Below are 23,133 nucleotides of genomic sequence, written 5' to 3' on the forward strand. Positions count from 1 at the left end.
GCTGACTGCTATTGATTCTGAGGCTACATTCTTTACTGTCATCGACTTGAAGAACGCTTTCTTTAGTGTTCCCATACATCCTGACAGCCAGTACCTGTTCGGATTTAGTTTAAAAGGTCGTAGCTTTAAATTCACGAGAGCTCCTCAAGGTTTTACAGAAAGCCCTAGTATTTACAGTCAGGCACTGAAAAGACAGCTAGACAGTATTCACATGCCTACTAACACTGCGCTACTCCAGTACGTAGACGACATTCTGATTACAGCACGCTCAGAACCAGACTGCGAAAATGCATCACTGACAGTTTTACATTTTCTGGCTGACAAGGGACACAAAGTGTCCCCTTCAAAGTTACAGTTCTGTGAACAGCAAGTAGTGTACCTTGGACACTTGCTGTCCAAAGAGGGGAGACAGCTAACACAAGAACGTATACAGCTCATTGCTAACCTTACACAGCCCAAGACACAAAAGGAAGTACGTGCCTTCATTGGCATCACTTCATACTGTAGGCAATGGATTCCCCAGTATGCCTATCTAGCCAAACCACTCATTCAATTGACAACACAGGAGGCAGCCACATCGACTGCCCTCCCTTGGACACAAGTACATACTTTGGCATTTGAGGAATTAAAAAGAGCATTATGTCAAGCGCCAGTTTTAGCGACTCCATGTTACAGTAAACCTTTTATGCTTTTCGTAACTGAACGAGATGGAACAGCGTTATCTGTCCTCACACAAGATCAAGCAGGAAAACACAAGCCTTGCGCTTATTTTTCTAGTACACTAGATCCAGTGGCCCAGGCTCTGCCTGCGTGCCTGAAATCGGTTGCAGCAACAGCCCTAGCCATAAGACAAAGTGACTCGATAGTGCTGGGTCACCCCCTGACAGTACAGGTACCACATGCAGTAGAAGTTCTCTTAAACAGAACACAGACACAACATTTGACCGTAGCGAGACTGACAGGATATGAACTGACATTGTTACAGCCACACATAGAGATCAGACGTTGTAATATTCTGAACCCTGCTACACTTTTGCCCTCAAGTACAGTTAATGCACCACCACATGACTGTGTGGAAGTAATGAATATAGTGACGAAACCAAGACAAGACCTGACAGATATTGCACTTCCAGACCCTGACTTAACACTCTATGTAGATGGATCATGCATGAGAACGAGTGCAGGAGAGTTAGTAGCAGCATATGCCGTGACCACTGCTACTGAAGTCATAGAGACACAAAGAATAGACACACTGTCAGCACAAGCAGCAGAGCTCATTGCTCTGACACAAGCCTGCATTAGAGCTAAGCACTTGAAAGTGAACATTTATACAGACTCACGATATGCCTTTGGCGTAGTTCATGATTTCGGGGTCCTATGGCGAGAAAGAGGTTTCTTGACCTCTCATGGTGCCAAGATTCAGCATGGTCCGCTTATTCAACCCTGTTAGAAGCAATACATTTGCCTTCAGCCATAGCTATCCTGAAATGTAAAGCTCACACCAAAGTTACAGACATCATTTCCCAGGGTAATGACCTGGCAGATCGAACAGCTAAACTTACAGCCCAGACACCAACAGACACGACAAGGACAGAGGTACCATTACTGACAAAAAGCATGACAGTCAGGGATCCTTCTCAAGATGTACTCAACATACAGACACATGCCACTTCAGATGAAATAAAGAAATGGACTGAACAAGGAGGGGTCCAGACTGACCAAGATTGGATGACTAAGGGAAAAGCCACATGGTTTCTTCCAGATTCTATGGTACAAGTAATCATAAACACAGCACATAGTCCAGCACACTTGGGAGAGAAGGCAATGATAGACAGCTTACAGAATATCTGGTTTAACAAGCACTTACGTGCAGCAGCAAAACAGAAAGTACGAACATGTATGATCTGTTGCCAGTTCAATCCAGGTAAAGGCATTCCGGTGGAAGAAGGCGGATTTCATCCTCCTGACCACCCTTTTGAGGTCCTCCAGATGGATTATATCCAAATGGACAGATGTAAAGGTTACAAGTATGTTCTGGTAGTTGTGTGTGCACTGTCTAGATGGACAGAAGCGTATCCAGTCCCAGATTATACTGCTGTGACAACAGCCAGGCAATTGGTGCGCAAGTACTTTCCCAGATATGGATTGCCTCGTGTCATCTATTCTGACAACGGTCAGCCATTCTCTTCTGAATTAATGAAACAAGTGTCTCTTTTGTTAGGATATAATTGGAAGTTCCATTGTGTACGACACCCTGAAGCAGCAGGCCTTGTAGAAAGACATAATCAGACAATAAAGACGAAACTTGCAAAGGTCGGTGCAGAAAAAGGCGTGGATTGGATGGTAGCCTTGCCGGTTGCCCTCTTTTACATGCGTATGGTAGCACATTCCAGAACAGGCCTATCCCCGTATGAAGTAGTTTTCGGTAGACCGCCAAATATGTGGGGCACGCCTATGCCTAAGAAAATAACTGATGTTGACAGTAACATGCTGACAGATAACCTGGCTTCCTTGATGTCTGCACTACTCTCTTGTCATTCACAGGTGTCTGCCGCCTTCCCTGACAACACCCAGGTCAAGGAGCATGCCATAGTACCAGGGGATTTTGTTCTTGTGCGGAATTTTGATCGATCAAGCCCCCTTGAGCCGCGCTGGAAGACGCCGAAATTGGTATTACTGACCACGAGGACTGCAATCAAGGTGGAAGGACGTAAGGGGTGGCTCCACGCTCAACACTGTAAAAAATACTTTGGACAATCTGGTACTTTGGTAATGAATAAAGACACTAAAGACATTAAGGACAATACAGACTTTGCGCCGCCTTTGCTAGAAAAGACTCCTCAGCAAGAGTATAGGTCTAAGTTACGATCTAGTAAGTCAGACGTAGTTTAATTGTTTAAGTCCACTAGGTGATGAATCGGTTAGACTAGATTTCTGACATGTATAAGATCACACACGAGAATAGTAAGAAGTACAAAATGAAAGCAAAGTACTGCAAGACATTACGCAGTAGATGTATAGTTTCTTTGATTATTCTTTTTATTCTGTGCATCGTTATAATTTGTGTCAGTTTGATACTCCATGTTTTCTTTCCTCCTATTTCCTCACATATACACTCTTCCAGTAACAGCACCGTAGAGCACACATTCAATGAACTGCCACCTCATGAATTGTCATATCGACTTGCCTTGCGTAACAATACTTTTATTCGAATGTTACACCATTCTCATCAGACCAGCAATGCGACTGATTGCTGGGTATGTGGCCAATTGCCACCTTATCAAAAGACAAAGGGAGTTCTGCCCTTCTTTCCTTCACCGTTCTCACACAATGGTTCGTGTGAAGCATGGTTTGCTTTAATGACCTCCATAGATAGAAAGTACATAGCTTATCCAGGTGGCTGGATATATGGAAACCTGAATAAAGTCATGAATGAAGCATGTTTTCCAGACAAAGACGGATTTCCCCAAAGGAAGGGAACTGATCTAGAAAATGAAGAGTACGAGCAAGGAAATGCATCCGTTAGTTTTGTAATGCTAAATGTTCAGCCCATGCAAAACACAGGTCCACCGTTTATTTCAGTCCTGCCAGTAAAAGGTGATGTATGTGTTAGAAAGAAAGGTTCAGTATATATGGGACACAGTGAGTGTAAAGCAGTAGTAGAGTTTAATGATAAAGGACTGTCTTCTTTAAAAACATCACGCTATACCTATTTCATTTGCGGTCAGACAGCCTATGTACATCTGCCCTTAGACTGGGGTGGGACGTGTTATATAGCGTTCCTGCTGCCACCTGTATTTCTGGCCCCATCCCATTACCATCGAGATTCACGCCTAGAGTATGTTAGACAAAAGAGAGAGACAGATGCCTCAGGGATCGATCAGACTGAAACAGCTTGGGAACAATATACAGATTTCAATAAAGGATTCTTTTTCTTCATAGGTCCCGTCCAAAACAGTAAACTGATACGCAAGTTAACAAGGACTCTAGAAGCAGTAGTGAATGTAACTGCATCTGCCCTGGCGAACTTGACCCAGGAGCAGTCTGCCATGAGACTTGTTGTTCTTCAGAACCGCCTTGTTCTTGACGTCATCCTGGCGGATAGGGGCGGAGCTTGTAGAGTGATCGGATCTAGTTGTTGCATTTTCATCCCCAATAACGCGCCATCTGTGTATGCAGCGATAACAAGACTCCACAAGATTGCTCATGATATACATCAAGACCCAGGCACATGGACTTGGTCCAGTTGGCTCTGGGGTGTAATATCGGCTTGGGGATGGAAAGTGTTGTAATTCCTAGGAATGATACTGCTTATGATATTCGGTTGCTGTCTATGTCTGCAGTGTGGCCCGGCCATTTGCGGCCTGTGTGCAACTGCCTGTATTCCACATCCACGTATACAAAGGATTAAAGATGAACAAATGATGCTGTATGAGGAAAATGAAATTTTGCCTGACCAATGTGTCCCCTGCATATACCCTATGTTTCATGTATGTGCATGTTACCCATGCATATTTCACGTAGTGGCCTGAATCACAAGGCCTCTGCACTCACGTCCTGCATTAAGATGCCAGTTATCAAGTCTCCCATGTAAGAAACATTAAGTTAGCATAGAGGCCCATGTGTTTGCATTGTACACGTTTAATATCGAGATGAACCCGTTTTGTGGCTCAGTCTGAACCAGTCCCCGAATAAAGGTTTTCATGACTCCAGACGCTCTGAGAGCTACAGTTACGTATCCCTGACCTCGCATACTTCTGGCTCAGCCGAGAGAGGCCCAGTAAGGGGTGCCAAGACAGTATTTTGCACAACAGTTATCTGCTTGCTTTACAGAATCACATTCCTGCCCGGTGAAGAAGGTAAACAGAACCCGTCTGCGGAGATAGGGCCCAGCCTTTCTGTCTCCGTTTAAGTAAATTACAGTCCTTGCATCCATAGAAAGCTCACAGCCCCCACGTAATGAACGAAGAAATATATGCCCTCTCTGACTCTTAGTGATGAGCGACCTTTGCTTCAGATAATACATCCCCTGACTCAAGATATCAGATAGATAGATAGTACCAGACGTGCTGGTCGCCCTGACACTGAAGACTTCTCTACTAGACTGAAAGTCAGCTCCCCCCAGTTACACGTCAATTGCATGTCATGACCAAGTTGCTCACACAAGTAGGGCAAAGTTCCAGCTGGTCATGCAACTCCTCCTCTAAGTACCCACCCACCTATGACACCTACCTATCACTCACCTATGACTCATCAAGTGTACACCCTCATGCACGCCCACATGCTCTTATCTCTTATTCTTTCTTGCGCTGCCTCGAGCGCTCCTCCCTATGTACAAGATTAAACATATAAATACTGTATTCTGCAAATAATTGTTAGAAGACCCTTCCTGAACCTCAGTGGTGATGGAACAGATTCTCCCTTAACTCGAGTTATTGGAATAAAGCCCTTTGAACTCGGACATCACGGACTCTGCCTCTCATTTGATGCATGCTAATTGTTAATGTCTAGAAATTATGCCAGGGTAATATTTTATTTACCACAGGTCGCGCCCCACAGTTTGAAGATCCCTGGTGTAGATGGACGTAAAGACTGACAGTAAACACTGCACTATGTGAAAGCGATCGTGAAAGCGATTGTTTTCAGTGCTGCTTGTTTTTTAGGTCTCGGGCCTAGCCTACACTGCGTAAGCAGTGTGCGCATAGCCCAGAGTCCTTTTCCCGGGGTTTTGAAAATGGACCTTGAATTCCACATAGCTCGTGCGTGTGGATTTCCAAGGTCCAATTTCATTGACCTTCGGGTGCGTGCTGTTTTTAAACAGAACACGCAATAGGCCATAGACAGTTGCGCAGGTCCACCTATGGCCTATTGGTGTCTGTTACGCGCACCAGAGGCCATATGTTTTGAATTATCGCAGCTTGACAGCCGTGAGAATTCAACAAATATGCTTGCAGTGGCGCGCGCATGCGCACCCACAGCACACTCACCACCATACACTCACCACCAGCCGTCAGTGCACGCTTTTACCGGGTACACATACCATCAGCCGTCAGTGCACGCTTTCACCAGGCACACACCACCAGACGTCAGTGAACGCTTTCACCAAACACACACACACCACCAGCCTTCAGTGCACACTTTCACCAGGCACACACAACACCCGCCATCAGTGCATGCTTTCACCAGGCACACACACCACCATCAGTGCACGCTTTCACCAGGCACCACACCACCAGCCGTCAGTGCACGCTTCCACCAGGCACACGCACCTCCAGCCGGCAGTGCACGCTTCCACCAGGCACACACACCACCAGCCATCAGTGCACAATTTCTACAGGCACACACACCACCAGGCATCAGTGCACACATCAATTGTTAATGCATCCACAATTAACTATTGTAGCAATCGCAGTATGGTGCACTTTACTTTTAAACATATTCATCTAAAGCGCAGCATGCCACCATTGCTACAATTCCAATCCAACCCACATAATTCCACTACACACCACATGCATACACTCCATAACACATGGCTGAAAGACATTGCCATTTACAATGCCATTAGCTCTAACTCAAATAAATCCAAGACCTATTGCATTTCCAATGCTTGTTATTAGCTTGTGTCTTTGTCCTTCCTAAATGCTGTCCTCTGACACTTTCATAGGCTTGTTAGTCACTCCTTAGTACGGCCATGTCGTCTTTTGTATCCTCCCATGACTACTGGCCCCTTTACTTGGTTGTTACACCATGCGTGTACTATTTATTTTTTACAGCTTCCACAGCGGGTGCCTTTAACAAGGCTGTTTACGAATATGGGCGCTTCTGGGAGGGTCATGGGGCCAGGGCTGGGGATTTGAAGGTGTCTGTTTACAGCGCAGAGCTCTTGTTGTTCTTAATGAGGGGTCAACTTGTCAGACATTTCAGGTCTACAACTGTAAACATAACTCGTCGGATGTATGACGTTACAACGCATACTTTTACAACGCCTACCTTTACATCACAAGTTTTACAACGCATACCATTACAACGCATAGTGCTTTTGGGCGCTGGATAGTGGATAGTTTAATTTAATATTCCAACTCCAGTCCCCATGGATAGTAGGGAAGGTGTTGGATAGTACATTAAACCTATTCCCTATCCTAGAGCGCCCTCCAGCGCAATGCGTTGTAATGGTTTGCGTTGTAAAAGTTGCGTCGTAAAGGCACTGCGTGGTAAAAGTTGCGTTGTAAAGGTTGTTGACGTAACTCGTCTGCCTCCCTCAAATGTGCATGATTATCGGTAATGGAACCGGATTTATTCTAACTTACACGGCGTGTGCGTTCAAGGTGACTACAGTAATCAGTGTTTAGTGCATCAAACGTACTTCACCCACCCAGACTGTACCTTTGCTTTCATACATCACTGCTCCAATGCCAGCAGGGAAGCCATGCCTATGTCTCAACTTCACTCACCAGGACTTTTGCAATGCTGTTGCCCATGCAGCAAGGCAGCTGGAGAAGCCGTTGATTGAGGACAAGATTTTTAACAAAATCCTGTACTAACTGCCCCAGCTCTTCAAACTCAACCGGGATCTACTTGGAGACAGGATGGCCTATTGGTAGAAACACTGCTATGCTGATAAGTGGGCGTCTGCAAATTATGCTTAGTATTTCTCAAATTATAAGTGAAAACATCTCAACCCTTCCTCCCAGTCTAGTGCTGCTCTTTGCATTTAGTTAAAAAAATAAAACAAAAATCAAGAAAAGGTATGTCGCTTCCCTAAAAGGGAATGCTTTACTCCATTACATCCTAATTTATAGGACAAGCACCATAAGGGCTTCTGTATTTTCCTGTGCTCCCTCTCCCCTCCCGTTGTCCGCATTCCCTTTATTCCCGCCCCCTCCCTGATTGCGATGACCCTTGAGATAACCACCCTCCTCCCCTCCCGTTGTCCATGTTTACCAGGCTCCCGCCCCCCCCCTGTTGTCCGTTTTAAACATGCTCCGGCCCCCCCGTTCTGTCACGTGGACCCAAAACTTGGATTCAGCCACTTGACACACTATTAATTTATTTGCCCACCCGGTGGTCCTGAACCCAATGAATTCCTAATAATTGCAGTCTGGAAGGGTGGGGCGGAGCTGTCGCCCCACAGCCCTGTTATGTCCCCAGGTCAGCCACATTTGACAATAAAGTGTGGATCGGTGCAGGCCTGCTGGCCGATGGGTTATTGCAGTGCAATGGGAGAGAGTCCATTTTGCCTAATTGGGACCGCGGCTGGAAGCTGCTTCACAGTCTCCAAATAATGGCTGGGGGTAGGCGGCCTTTCACAAGGTGAGGGTGTCCCCTTCTACCTGGCAGGATTTACATTTCTTAACCCTCCGCTTTGTGTAGACAGTGCATTGCAGTGATTAAAAGAGCCTTGTTTGGTATCGACTCGAGCCCCCGAGGCACGCTCGAAAGTTCACTGCGCAAAAACAATGACCGCACTCCCCCACCCACCTCGGCACCCGTCACTTCAGACCTTCTCCCCTTGGGCCCGATTCACAGAATGAACTTAAGACTGAATTTTAAACGTACTACTATTTTGGTATTCACAGAATGCCAAAAGTAGTACGTGCATTCTGTGAATACCAAAATAGTAGTAAGTTTCGGATTGAGTCTTAAGTTCATTCAGTGAATCGGGCACCAAGTGTTTCATTAGAAGGGATGCGCCTGGAATCCTCGCTTGTGTCTAGCGTGCGATCTATTGTACTTTTGTTGCAAATATAAGCAAAGCAACAAAAACAAGCATTTGCAATGCAACAGGTCTCGCATTTCGTGAGTTTGAGCTATTGGCATTGTAAATCATAATTCCTTTTATTTATGTTTTGTTTTTTAAAACATAAATAAAAGCATTGTCATTTACAATGCCAATAGCTTAAACTCGCGTAAATGCGAGACCTATTGCATTGAAAATGCTTGTTAAGTCTCTTGCTACAGTGATAGCCTTTGTTTCATTTTAGGCGTTGTACTGAAGTTGCATTTTTATCCAAACAAAATCTCAGACAAAAGTATGAATTTCCTGTTTCCACTGTATTCTTCTCGAACTTCCCTTAGAATTTCTGTGATCTCTTCACAAAAGATATACACTATGTATCGCTGCAGTTGACTGATAGACCATTAATCTAGTTATATTCATTGAGAGCTGTAAGTTGATGCTACACGCTACACTGGAACCCAAGATCAGAGGTTAATAGTTAGTAGATGCATACAGTGCTGTTTGTCTAATGTCATGCCACAATGAGCAAACGTTCAGAGATGCAGTTTCAAGTAGCCATTCAGCCTTCATTCCACAGAGTGTTTGCTCTTTTCAAGATGTTGCATTTCTGCAGTTTCGTTTTCGTTATACAAATGACTCTTGTTGGGTGCAGACTGTGAAATGTGTTGTCTCCACATGTGCGTCTTCAGGTTGTGAGTGTTTCAAGCTCTGGAGCGGAGTCTGAGAGCAGTTCTAGTTTCTCTCAGAGTCAGTGGAACATAAAGGTGTTCAAATTTCATGCCCATCCATTATTTGCCTCCGTGCCTCTCTGAAACCACCCTGAGTGATTGTCACATATGTGCCCGTTGTAAAGAGAGTGAGAGGCCAATAGCAAAAAATGAACAGCACCAAAGGAAAAGAAAAAGCTGTGTTTAGGGGGAGGCTAGGTAGAGCGAGCGAGTGTGTGTGTGTGTGTGTGGGGGGGGGGTTTCTGCGAGTGAAGGTGAACATATGGTGAAACTAGCCTCTCTGCAGGAGGAAAGAAGCCCTCGCACCCCCATGTCCCTCCCAGGCACCCCGCTCCCGCCCTGGGTGCGCGGACCCGGAGAGACCTCCGCGGACCCGAGGTGGAGCCGCCTCCTGCCCCGCTCACCTTCTCGGGCTTTCAGCAGCACCGTGTTAGCCACAATGTTTTCAATCTCCATGATCAAGGGCGGCTGGGCTGGCACCGCATGGCTCAGGCTGTGGCAGGGCTGGCGGGGGCCCGGCGCGCGCCGTGCCGTCTCCTGGCGGACTGACCCTTCATGGGGGTGCCTCCGAGGGTGCCAGCGCCGAGTCTTGCATCGGAGCGGGGCTCGCTCCCGGCCCCCGCCCGCTCGGATCGCTGTGGGCCCGCCCTACTCTGGGCTTCCTCTCTGCCCTCTAGTGGGCGACCTGGGCTGAGGACAGAGTGCAGAGCCGCCACTGCTATGGTCTCTGAGTCTGGACAGAGACCGGTCACTTCAGAAAGCATCCCTCAGTGGTGTCCCTCGCTGCCCATGCCACAGAAACGTCAGATCAATGTACGTACTACAGTGCATTTCGAAAGCACCGCAAAAGAAAAAAAAAGCGGCGGGAGCGAGGGAGGGTTTGTGGAACGTCCAGCAGGAGTGAGAACCAGGGAGACAGGAGATTGGGAACGCGCGCGCGCGGCCGGCTCCGATCGCTTTCCAGAGCGTGCGCGCGCCAGTCTCTGTCTCCTGGGAAGCAGACTCCACAGCTATAGTATCGCGCCTGCGCGATGCATATGGCTTCGCCATATGCGTCGCAGGCGCGAGACCTAAAAAGGCTAAAATCGTGTATGAAAAACTAACAAACAAATGCCGACATGTGGTGACAGTAGGGTGTGGTTATCAAGGTACGGGACATTTTTACTTCGTTATATGCAATCAATGGGGCATATTATCAAGAACGGCGATAAAAATTATCGCCGCTTTAGCGACAGGAAACTGCCGCTAAAGCGGCGATAATAGGCTTGATAATATGCTCTTGTGAATTCCCATGGCAGCCCAGGTTCTGGTTTTAACCTGGGCTGCTATGGGAATTCTTAAGGGGAATATTATCAAGCCCATTATCGCCGCTTTATCGGCAGTTTCCTGCCGCTAAAGCGGCGATAATTTTATCGCCGTTCTTAATAATATAACGCTATATTTATAAAATATTCACGTTGTGTGTGCGTGGAAGCGTGTTTAAATTACTGATAAGCAAGAACTTCAGAGTGCGTGTTTAAGTCACCCTTGTGAACGTCATCTGAAGGGGAGTGCAGAAGACAGCCGAAGCCTGGCTGTGAAGATGTAAGGGGTCATGTCGGTGCATGGGCAGGGTCAAGGATGACAACTTTCTTAGTCTAGCACCTGTCTAGGATCACACAGTGTCACGGAGTGGCGCCTTCATTTGAGAGATATTTTCTTTTATTTTTAGCTGCAAGCATACTCCCTGACCATTCAATTAAAATGATTTTAAATTAAGGCAAATGAAAATGATTTTAAATGAAGGCAACATTTGCATTGAGTTTACAAGCTATTGGCAATGTAAATGACAATGCCTTTTATTTATGTTTTAAAAAACCAAACCAAAATAAAAGGCATTTTTATTTACAATGCCAATAGCTCAAACTTGCGAAAATGCGAGACCTAGTGCATTGCAAATGCTTGTTTGCATTGGCCTGACCAGTATATTAATGTCCCAGCATAAAAAATAAAAAATCACTTAAAGCCTTCATTTTATCCTCATATCATTGCACATTTAAAACCGCAAAAATGACATTTAAGCACTTTAAAATGTGTCTCAGTGTTGCTTTAATGGTCCATAGCTAATAAAATAAAGTAACTAAAGAAAGAAAAGCAGTGTTAAATATGAATACTGGCTATTAAGTATAAAGTCCATTTCATCATGTGTGGGCCCTCACCGAATTTTAAAACAGTTTAGTGGAAAAGCAGATAATGCTACTGGACTATCTCACTCCACCTTGCCTCATTCACAGCATAACTCACGAGTGACAAGTGCTGCCCAGTAACTTACTGCCAAGTCATCCAAGTACTGCACTGTATACATACTAGGTATGCAATACTAGTATAGATGGTTACTAGAGGTCCCTAATTATGTCTGCGAGGCACTGCAATGTATATAACCCTAAGGGTGCAGCACCAGAGGCTTTAACTAGGAGCCAGTGGAGTCCTGTACGACAGAGGTCTTCAAACTATTTTGCTCTGAGCCCCCCTAATCAAAATGTTTGAAAGTTGCCCCCTCTCCAAACCTATATGGTAAGGATTTGGGTAGTGGAAGGTGGAGGGGTGATCACAAGCGGTGGGGATCATGAGGTCATTTTATGGGTGCTTTTCTGTAGCTTGTGATCCACACTAAATGTGGGACTTATAAAAAAGCAACAGCATCAAACAAGAACAGATTTGACCAAAAACACTACTGCCCATAATTCGGGTGCTGTGGGCCCCATATGTTGCCAATATCCCGGGTCATGTACAAGATACGAGACAAATCATAAACCTTGTGGAGAATGTAGAGTACTGTAATACATCCCAAATCTTAGTTACAATGGATATTGAGGCATTGTACAGTAACATCCCAATTATGGGAGCATTACATGCGACACACTGGTTTATCCAAAAATACCAAATTCAATGTCCTACTATATTCATTCTAGAATGCCTCAAAATTGTTTTAAATGATAATGTTTTTGAATTTAATGGCACAATATACAAACAACAACAAGGAGTCAGTATGGGGGCTTCTTGTGCCCCCACGATTGCCAACATATATATGTCATATTTCGAAAATCAATTTGTATTTAATGAGATTGCGCCCTTTTTTGAAACTGTTCTAAACTGGTCTAGATATATAGACGACGTGTTCTTTATCTGGACAGATAACGAAGACACGTTAGAAGAGTTTTTTCTATGGATAAATGCTTGTGACAACAATATCAGGTTCACACACAATATAGATAGGGAACAAGTAAACTACCTGGATGTAGTAATCAAACATCAAGAAGGGAAGTTAGTTGTAGACCTATTTGTCAAACCAACTGCGAGAAACACACTCCTCCATTATGATAGTTTTCACCCGCATACACAGAAAAATAGTGTGCCATTTGGTGAATTCTTACGGCTGAGGCGCAACTGTACCAGCATTCTAGATTATGATACTAAAGCTACAAACATGAAAGAAAAATTCTTGGCCAGAGGATATCCAAAAAAAATAATAAGAGACTCCTACAAACGGGCGCGTTTTTATGATCGCCAGAGCTTGCTCCAACCAAAAAAATCTAAAAGTATTTCCCAATTGATATTCATAACTAAACATACTATGATTAATGAAAGAATCAGGCAATGCATATGTTCCAACTAGCACATTTTAAATGCAAATGTTCCTAAACAAGATCAACTACCTAAACCCATTTTTGCTTATAAAAGAAACAAGACATTGAAGGACCACATAGTCAAATCGAGAATGATCCCTACAAAATCCACGGTACAACTATCAGTTGTGAATAATCAACCTGTAGTAGGAACTTATAGTTGTTCCAGTTGTAAATCCTGTAAAACGGCAATACAAGGACCGAGTCTCATTTTCAATAAACAGCTAATTCAACCTGTGGATCTAAACAACTGTAAAAGTACAAATGTAATTTATCTGATCTTATGTCCATGTGAGAAAGGTTATGTGGGACAGACTGGCAGGGCAGTGAATGTCAGATTGACAGAACATAGATCTGCAATTAGAACTAAGAAGCTAACAGCACCTATGGTGAGCCACTATGTGGAACACAACCACACACCAGAGAACATGGCATGGTTCATTTTAGAAAGAATACATGTCAAAGCTGGACAAGATCAAGATAAGATACGCAAAATGAGAGAAGTATTTTGGATATTTTTTTGGGGAACAGCCACTAATGGGTTGAATGCTGAAATACCATGGGAGCAAGCAATTCTGTAATAGGAACTGATTAATTGGGAACATTTGCGAAGTTAATTGTGAAGGTTGTGAAAATATATAAGAAATTATGAATAATGAATTTTGAGCAGAAACAGAGAGAAGAATCATCTATTGCAATAACTTGTATACTTTTTGACTATTTTTGAACATTTATTGTTTGCAGATGGCAGCGTTTCTCACTTTTGATTGTCACCTCGCAAGGTAAAACACACACTCTAAGATGGCGCCCGCATAGCATAATCCATCCAACAATTTTGGCCATGGCCCTTTGCGAATAGGAATAAAGAATGAAAAGACTATTGATGAATGGCTATACCTCATGAGGCATAAATATTTGTGAATAAAAGGTCCCAAGGGAATTATTTTTCATAACTTTATAAAAATCGAAATCGTAATATTTACAAACATTAAATGATATAGATCGAAAATACCAGTAAGTATGCGAGATAGATAATACATTTATGAGAAACATATGTAAGCTCTAATATCGGCCTAAACTCCCACAAATAATACGTATTTGCGCCGTTGCGAGGCAAATATGACACCTTAAAGATGGAGGCTCCACGCACAAACTAGTTTACCATTACATGTATATGCGGATACAAACACCGATCTCGCGAGATCACGTCAGTCAATCAGGTAGTTGCCGTTAGTGGCGCCAAAACTTAAACTTAAAAAGGATGCCGGTGCAAGCAACCATAGCGGAGCCACCAGGCATGACTGCAGGACCCGGTTTTACGTCGTTTTGCCAGTATACAAGGTAAGACTAAAGGGGACCCCTATTGGAGCGAGTCCAGAGCGTTTAAAATTGTTAGAACTTATTTAAAGTGAAACTAATGGGAGGATATAACTTTTATGCCCTTAGCAAATACTGCAAAATATAAAGAAGAATTTTTCTGGAAACCGGCATTAGCATATACGCCAAAAGTAAAACTTAAAAAGGATGCCGGTGTGAGCAACCGTAGCGGAGCCACCAGGCCCGACTGCAGGACCCAGTCTTACATCGTTTTGCCAATATACAAGGTAAGACTTAAGGGGACCCCTTATGGAGCGAGTTCAGAGCGTAAAAAATGCTAGAATTCAATCGTAGCAAAACTAATGGGAGGAAACAATTTTTATGCCCTCAGCAAACACTACAAAATTTCAAGAGGAATTTATCCGGAAGCCTATACGTCAAGGTAACTACATAGAATCAAGGACCCTCCACGGAGCGCTGCCATTTCATCCCATAAGGTATGGAATGGCGCACAGTAAAAAGCTTAGAACTAGAAAGTACTTTAAACAGAGTAGTTGTCAAACCTCGTTAGTTTAAATATAAATGTGTCTTTACCCTCTATTGTATACCTAGCATTGCTGAACTTGAGAGAGGCAACCTAAGAGTGACTGTTGACAATCGGTGCGGCCCAACACGACAAAATTGGAGGATGAAAGATATCTAGAACTCAGGTATATCGCTACTCAGTGTTTTGCCTATAATGAATAGAACTTCTAAGTAAAAAATAACAGACCACTAATATTGGTATTTATGTCACCTTTCCGTAGATAAACCTTCTAATAGACTGATATATAAGAGAAGTCAAAACCCGACTAAATTAGAAACGGAACGTCACAGCGCCCAAGTCCTTAATCCAGGTAGCAACTTGCAGCACAGTACTATGTGGTTTGGGTAATTCACAAATAAGGCATCTAGATGGTAATGAAAAAAATTTTTCCCTCCAGGAATAGTCAATACTGAATAGCGTGAAATTCGAATCTCGCTCCATTTGATCATAATTACAGCCTGAGAATCTATCTCCAGAACACAGGTATAGCATATCTCACCTTAAGCAACCTTGAAGTAAGCCTTTTGATCTTAGTAATTATTATTTAAGAAAAATAAGATCTAGACTCCCCAGGTATGCTCTTTTTACCCTGCTGCTCATCCTCATCAAAATATCTTTTTCACCTGCACTACCCAATTTCCAAACTGCATATGATTCCCCTCTACTCTTTTCTAAATAACCAACAAAATTTCTAGGTTTTTCAGCCCGTATCCCTCTTAATATTTCAGCTCCCATCTGCAAGCATTAAAAACATGTAAGACTATGAAACTTAAATAACTGTTGTAAATATTGTATATATATGAAATTGTGGTTTTAAGGATTAATAGATGAGAAAATTGTAAAAGTTTGTATATAAATGTATAGTTTTAGAGATGACCACAAACAAATGTATGAAGTTTAATCTAGCCCAGCAAGTAAAGATCCCTGGATAGTGGGATACAATTAGATGCCATAAGTAGCTTATAGACAAAAAAGAGAAAAAGTAAATGTTAGACGTTGTTTGTATTTTGAAAGTTTATATATGAATCACTAAACTAATATTTTTCATAATTGTAGAATGAAGTTCATGAGGTATTCAAAAATACAGATTTCCTGAGGAAGGCTACTAGCCGAAACGCGTTGGAAGGGAATATATGCTGTATTTATAAACTTAAAATCATAATTTGCTAATTGATGTATATCCACATATGAACTGTTATCTCTTTTGAACTGTTTTTTAACAAAAATGAATCGTAATTTTTAAGATACAAATGTGTGGTTGTAATACAAAGATGAAATGAAAATATATCAACACACTTTTTTGTACTGAGGAGAAAAAGAAGGAGGAAGAAAAATTATAAATATAAATAAACAAATAAAAATTTCAAATGAAGTTATTTTTGTGTAAGTTAATCTATCAAATAGCAACGTCTAGCTTACTTTAGAGTTATTGCACACATAACCCGGTGTGCATGGTCCAGTTTTCAAATAAGGCCCCCATATACTCCACCAGCTCCACTAATGATAGTCAGTCCGTCAGTCAAAAAACAACTTTATTTGGTTTATCACAACCATAAAGCACACAATAAATAATTTATGACAATCAAAATTTAAAGCACAGGGTTTCCGATAAAAAATTGTTTGAAATATTTACAATTTTTATAAAATTTCCAGTCCTGTTCCAACCCCAATCATTTATTCTTTGTCCGCTTTCAGTAGGAGGTTGTCCACCAGTGTCATGAATTTTACGCCACAGCAAATTAAGATGTTTGATGAGCCCCTCCATCCAGCTTGATACAGCCTGCCTGCAAGTGCGGATATTTAATTAATTTAGATTTGCTTTTAGCAACTTCCTTCTTTTGTCTTTTAAAGTGGCACAAACACACATCAAGTGGCATATGGATTCTGTGTGATAGCCACATAGACGAACATTTTTATCTTGGTGTTTGCTTTTCCACGTGGGGACCGGGGGTCATATTATCATGCATGGCTTTATAATTATCGCCGCATTAGCGGAAGAAAACTGCTGCTAAAGCAGCAATAATGGGCTTGATAATATGCCGTGGAGAATTCCCATAGAAGCCCATGTTCACACCAGAACATGGGAATTCACAAGAGCTTATTATCAAGCCGAATATCGCCGCTTTAGCAGCAGTTTTCTGCCACTAAAGCGGCGATAATTATAATGCCGTTCTTTGATAATATGCCCCCAAATCCTTCGAGTTATGATCTCCTAATTGGTACTGCATAAATCTCTTTTTTAATGTTAGTCGAAAGTGAGCCGCTAAGTAGGCTTCTTGTTTTAGTTTTGTACATGAGTTTATGGCAGCCCAGGCGTTTCGGCGTTTGGTTAATCTTCTTTTATCTTCCATAAAGAATCGTTTCTTAGCCGGGGCATTGCACACTCTGTTAAATTCTTTCTTTCCATCTTGCTATTCCAAGCTTTGTCGATTTCTAAAACTTCCAGGGCTGTACACAAGTAATTGCCTCATGTGTTTGGTTTTTTCTGATGAAACTGAGACCTTATTTTGGTCCAGCATAAGTTGGTCAGAGATCCAGATTCTGATGTTCGGAATTTCCAGCACAATTTTGCAAAAGTTGCTTTTCTTTGATATTCCTAGTTCTGAAGACAAAATTCCAAACGTATCTGTGCTGGAGATGCTCCTTTGGGAAGGTTAAAAACTGCTTTATATACTTTTGTCTGCAGCTCATTTAAAATATCAATTTCTTGACCATGCCATATTTCAAGGCCACTAATGATAGCTGAAGCCCTGAGAAGCAGGCTGCCTCCTCTACTTTCACTCCTTCCCACAATGTCTGACCATCACAGCGATCTCGAAACAAGTCTCTTTCTGAAAGAAAATGAGCTACAGCATGCTAACCCCTTTTCTGCACCAGGAGCTCCATCTAGCCTGATACTAGCATGGAAACTGAGGGGCATATTACCAAGGGTGTCGATAGGCAATTATCGCCGCTTTAGCTGCCATTTTCGTCCGGTAAGCGGCGATAATTTCATAGCACAATTAGCAAGCTGTCGCTAACAGCAGTTAGCGGCAGCTTTTAGGTAATAGCGAGCGGTTTGGTGCTCGTTTCGCATGTTAGCGATATTTATCGCTAATGACATGCAAAGTGGGCGTACCCAAACTGTTAGCGACTGAAAACAGTCACTAACATCGCTATCGCCTATTAGCAAGGCAGGCGTAGCGATGGAAATATTAGCGCTAAGCGCAAATTTCTCCAAATACTAACACTTGCCCAGACCAGTTCTTAGCAATGTTATCCAATGGGAGGTGGATAACATGGCTAAGAGCATTTCATCGCTAATGCGTGAATATCGCTGTATTCTCAGCGATATTCACACATTTCGCCGCTCTCGCCGGAATTTGTATCGTTATGGAGATAAACGTTGCTAATAGCACGTTATCTCAGCAATAAATTCCGGCGATGCTCAGCGATAAAAAAATCGTTCCTAAGCCTATTTAGCGATAAATATCGCTACTTGTTGGTAATATGCCCCTGAGCCCCCAGGTCTTCTTTTTATTGTAAAACATTCCTAATTGTGCTGCAGTGGCCCCTGGGCAAAAGTGTCACTGCACCAGTTTCATCGATGACAGCTTCTGCCTCCCTGACACCAGACAACACAGGCTCCGATTTCACACCGTCCCTCTCCCTATCCCTCTGTCTCTCAGTGTAATGCCCGTCTCTCACCGTCCCTCTCCCTATCCCTTCTGTCTCTCAGTGTAATGCCCATCTCTTACCGTCCCTCTCCCTATCCCTTCTGACTCTCAGTGTAATGCCCATCTCTCACCGTCCCGCTACCTCTCCCTTCTGTCTCTCAGTGTAATGCCCGTCCCTCTCCCTATCCCTCTGTCTCTCAGTGTAATGCCCGTCTCTCATCGTCCCTCTCCCTATCCCTCTGTCTCTCAGTGTAATGCCCGTCCCTCTCCCTATCCCTTCTGTCTCTCAGTGTAATGCCCATCTCTCACCGTCCCTCTACCTCTCCCTTCTGTCTCTCAGTGTAATGCCCGTCCCTCTCCCTATCCCTCTGTCTCTCAGTGTAATGCCCGTCTCTCATCGTCCCTCTCCCTATCCCTCTGTCTCTCAGTGTAATGCCCGTCCCTCTCCCTATCCCTTCTGTCTCTCAGTGTAATGCCCGTCTCTCACTGTTCCTCTCCCTATCCCTTCTGTCTCTCAGTGTAATGCCCGTCTCTAATGCCCGTCTCTCCCCTCCCTCTCCCTATCCCTCTGTCTCTCAGTGTAATGCCCGTCTCTCACCGTCCCTCTCCCTATCCCTCTGTCTCTCAGTGTAATGCCCGTCTCTCACCGTCCCTCTCCCTATCCCTTCTGTCTCTCGGTGTAATGCCCGTCTCTCACCGTCCCTCTCCCTATCCCTTCTGTCTCTCAGTGTAATGCCCGTCTCTCACCGTCCCTCTCCCTATCCCTTCTGTCTCTCAGTGTAATGCCCGTCTCTCACCGTCCCTCTCCCTATCCCTTCTGTCTCTCAGTGTAATGCCCGTCTCTCTCCGTCCCTCTCCCTATCCCTTCTGTCTCTCAGTGTAATGCCCGTCTCTCACCGTCCCTCTCTCTATCCCTCTGTCTCTCAGTGTAAGGCCCGTCTCTCTCCCTATCCCTTCTGTCTCTCAGTGTAATGCCCGTCTCTCACCGTCCCTCTCCCTATCCCTTCTGTCTCTCAGTGTAATGCCCGTCTCTAATGCCCGTCTCTCCCGTCCCTCTCCCTATCCCTCTGTCTCTCAGTGTAATGCCCGTCTCTCACCGTCCCTCTCCCTCTCCCTTCTGTCTCTCAGTGTAATGCCCGTCTCTCACCGTCCCTCTCCCTATCCCTTCTGTCTCTCAGTGTAATGCCCGTCTCTCACCGTCCCTCTCCCTATCCCTTCTGTCTCTCAGTGTAATGCCCGTCTCTCACCGTCCCTCTCCCTATCCCTTCTGTCTCTCAGTGTAAAGCCCGTCTCTCTCCGTCCCTCTCCCTATCCCTTCTGTCTCTCAGTGTAATGCCCGTCTCTCACCGTTCCTCTCCCTATCCCTTCTGTCTCTCAGTGTAATGCCCGTCTCTCACCGTCTCTCTCCCTATCCCTTCTGTCTCTCAGTGTAATGCCCGTCTCTCCCGTCCCTCTCCCTATCCCTCTGTCTCTCAGTGTAATGCCCGTCTCTCACCGTCCCTCTCCCTGTCCCTTCTGTCTCTCAGTGTAATGCCCGTCTCTCACCGTCCCTCTCCCTGTCCCTTCTGTCTCTCAGTGTAATGCCCGTCTCTCACCGTCCCTCTCCCTATCCCTTCTGTCTCTCAGTGTAATGCCCGTCTCTCTCCGTCCCTCTCCCTATCCCTTCTGTCTCTCAGTGTAATGCCCGTCTCTCATCGTCCCTCTCCCTATCCCTTCTGTCTCTCAGTGTAATGCCCGTCTCTCACCGTCCCTCTCCCTTCTGTCTCTCAGTGTAATGCCCGTCTCTCACCGTCCCTATCCCTTCTGTCTCTCGGTGTAATGCCCGTCTCTCACCGTCCCTCTCCCTTCTGTCTCTCAGTGTAATGCCCGTCTCTCACCGTCCCTCTCCCTATCCCTCTGTCTCTCAGTGTAATGCCCGTCTCTCACCGTCCCTCTCCCTTCTGTCTCTCAGTGTAATGCCCGTCTCTTACCGTCCCTCTCCCTGTCCCTTCTGTCTCTCAGTGTAATGCCCGTCTCTCACGTCCCTCTCCCTATCCCTTCTGTCTCTCAGTGTAATGCCCGTCTCTCACCGTCCCTCTCCCTATCCCTTCTGTCTCTCAGTGTAATGCCCGTCTCTCACGTCCCTCTCCCTATCCCTTCTGTCTCTCAGTGTAATGCCCGTCTCTCACCGTCCCTCTCCCTATCCCTCTGTCTCTCAGTGTAATGCCCGTCTCTCACCGTCCCTCTCCCTATCCCTTCTGTCTCTCAGTGTATTGCCCGTCTCTCTCTGTCTCTCTCCCTATCCCTTCTGTCTCTCAGTGTAATGCCCGTCTCTCACCGTCTCTCTCCCTATCCCTTCTGTCTCTCAGTGTAATGCCCGTCTCTCCCGTCCCTCTCCCTATCCTTCTGTCTCTCAGTGTAATGCCCGTCTCTCACCGTCCCTCTCCCTATCCCTTCTGTCTCTCAGTGTAATGCCCGTCTCTCTCCGTCCCTCTCCCTATCCCTTCTGTTTCTCAGTGTAATGCCCGTCTCTCACCGTCCCTCTTCCTGTCCCTCTGTCTCTCAGTGTAATGCCCGTCTCTCACCGTCCCTCTCCCTTCTGTCTCTCAGTGTAATGCCCGTCTCTTACCGTCCCTCTCCCTATCCCTTCTGTCTCTCAGTGTAATGCCCGTCTCTCACCGTCCCTCTCCCTTCTGTCTCTCAGTGTAATGCCCGTCTCTCACCGTCCCTCTCCCTTCTGTCTCTCAGTGTAATGCCCGTCTCTCACCGTCCCTCTCCCTTCTGTCTCTCAGTGTAATGTCCGTCTCTCACCGTCCCTCTCCCTTCTGTCTCTCAGTGTAATGCCCGTCTCTCACCGTCCCTCTCCCTCTCCCTTCTGTCTCTCAGTGTAATGCCCGTCTCTCTCCGTCCCTCTCCCTTCTGTCTCTCAGTGTAATGCCCGTCTCTCACCGTCCCTCTTCCTGTCCCTCTGTCTCTCAGTGTAATGCCCGTCTCTCACCGTCCCTCTCCCTTCTGTCTCTCAGTGTAATGCCCGTCTCTTACCGTCCCTCTCCCTATCCCTTCTGTCTCTCAGTGTAATGCCCGTCTCTCACCGTCCCTCTCCCTCTCCCTTCTGTCTCTCAGTGTAATGCCCGTCTCTCACCGTCCCTCTCCCTCTCCCTTCTGTCTCTCAGTGTAATGCCCGTCTCTCTCCGTCCCTCTCCCTTCTGTCTCTCAGTGTAATGCCCGTCTCTTACCGTCCCTCTCCCTATCCCTTCTGTCTCTCAGTGTAATGCCCGTCTCTCACCGTCCCTCTCCCTCTCCCTTCTGTCTCTCAGTGTAATGCCCGTCTCTCACCGTCCCTCTCCCTATCCCTTCTGTCTCTCAGTGTAATGCCCGTCTCTCACCGTCCCTCTCCCTTCTGTCTCTCAGTGTAATGCCCGTCTCTGTACCGTCCCTCTCCCTTCTGTCTCTCAGTGTAATGCCCGTCTCTCACCGTCCCTCTCCCTTCTGTCTCTCAGTGTAATGTCCGTCTCTCACCGTCCCTCTCCCTTCTGTCTCTCAGTGTAATGCCCGTCTCTCACCGTCCCTCTCCCTCTCCCTTCTGTCTCTCAGTGTAATGCCCGTCTCTCTCCGTCCCTCTCCCTTCTGTCTCTCAGTGTAATGCCCGTCTCTCACCGTCCCTCTTCCTGTCCCTCTGTCTCTCAGTGTAATGCCCGTCTCTCACCGTCCCTCTCCCTTCTGTCTCTCAGTGTAATGCCCGTCTCTCACCGTCCCTCTCCCTCTCCCTTCTTTCTCTCAGTGTAATGCCCATCTCTCTCCGTCCCTCTCCCTTCTGTCTCTCAGTGTAATGCCCGTCTCTCACCGTCCCTCTCCCTCTCCTTTCTGCCTCTCAGTGTAATGCCCGTCTCTCACCGTCCCTCTCCCTATCCCTTCTGTCTCTCAGTGCAATGTCCGTCTCTCACCGTCCCTCTCCCTATCCCTTCTGTCTCTCAGTGTAATGCCCGTCTCTCACCGTCCCTCTCCCTATCCAGGGGCGGCCCTGAGCAGGGAGCATAGGTAGGGGGCCCGGAAGAGGGGGTCCGGGCGGGGCAGAGCACGGAGGCCAGTGAAGAGGGGGGGTCAGGGTGTTTGGAAGTGGAACAGGCCCACAAATCCCTGCCAGAGCCAGCCACCCAAATATGTATCCATCCTCAGAGGATTATTATATTAAGGATATATATTCGCGTGTTGGTCCCTGGGGTTTGGTGGCCCTGTGCAGGTGCACAGCTTGCACATGCCTAAGGCCGCCCCTGCCCTATCCCTTCTGTCTCTCAGTGTAATGCCCGTCTCTCTCCTTCCCTCTCCCTTCTGTCTCTCAGTGTAATGCCCGTCTCTCACCGTCCCTCTCCCTATCCCTTCTGTCTCTCAGTGTAATGCCCGTCTCACACCGTCCCTCTCCCTATCCCTTCTGTCTCTCAGTGTAATGCCCGTCTCTCACCGTCCC

Source organism: Lissotriton helveticus, chromosome 1_1 (genome assembly GCF_964261635.1).
Source record: "Lissotriton helveticus chromosome 1_1, aLisHel1.1, whole genome shotgun sequence".
Taxonomy (NCBI): Eukaryota; Metazoa; Chordata; class Amphibia; order Caudata; family Salamandridae; genus Lissotriton; species Lissotriton helveticus.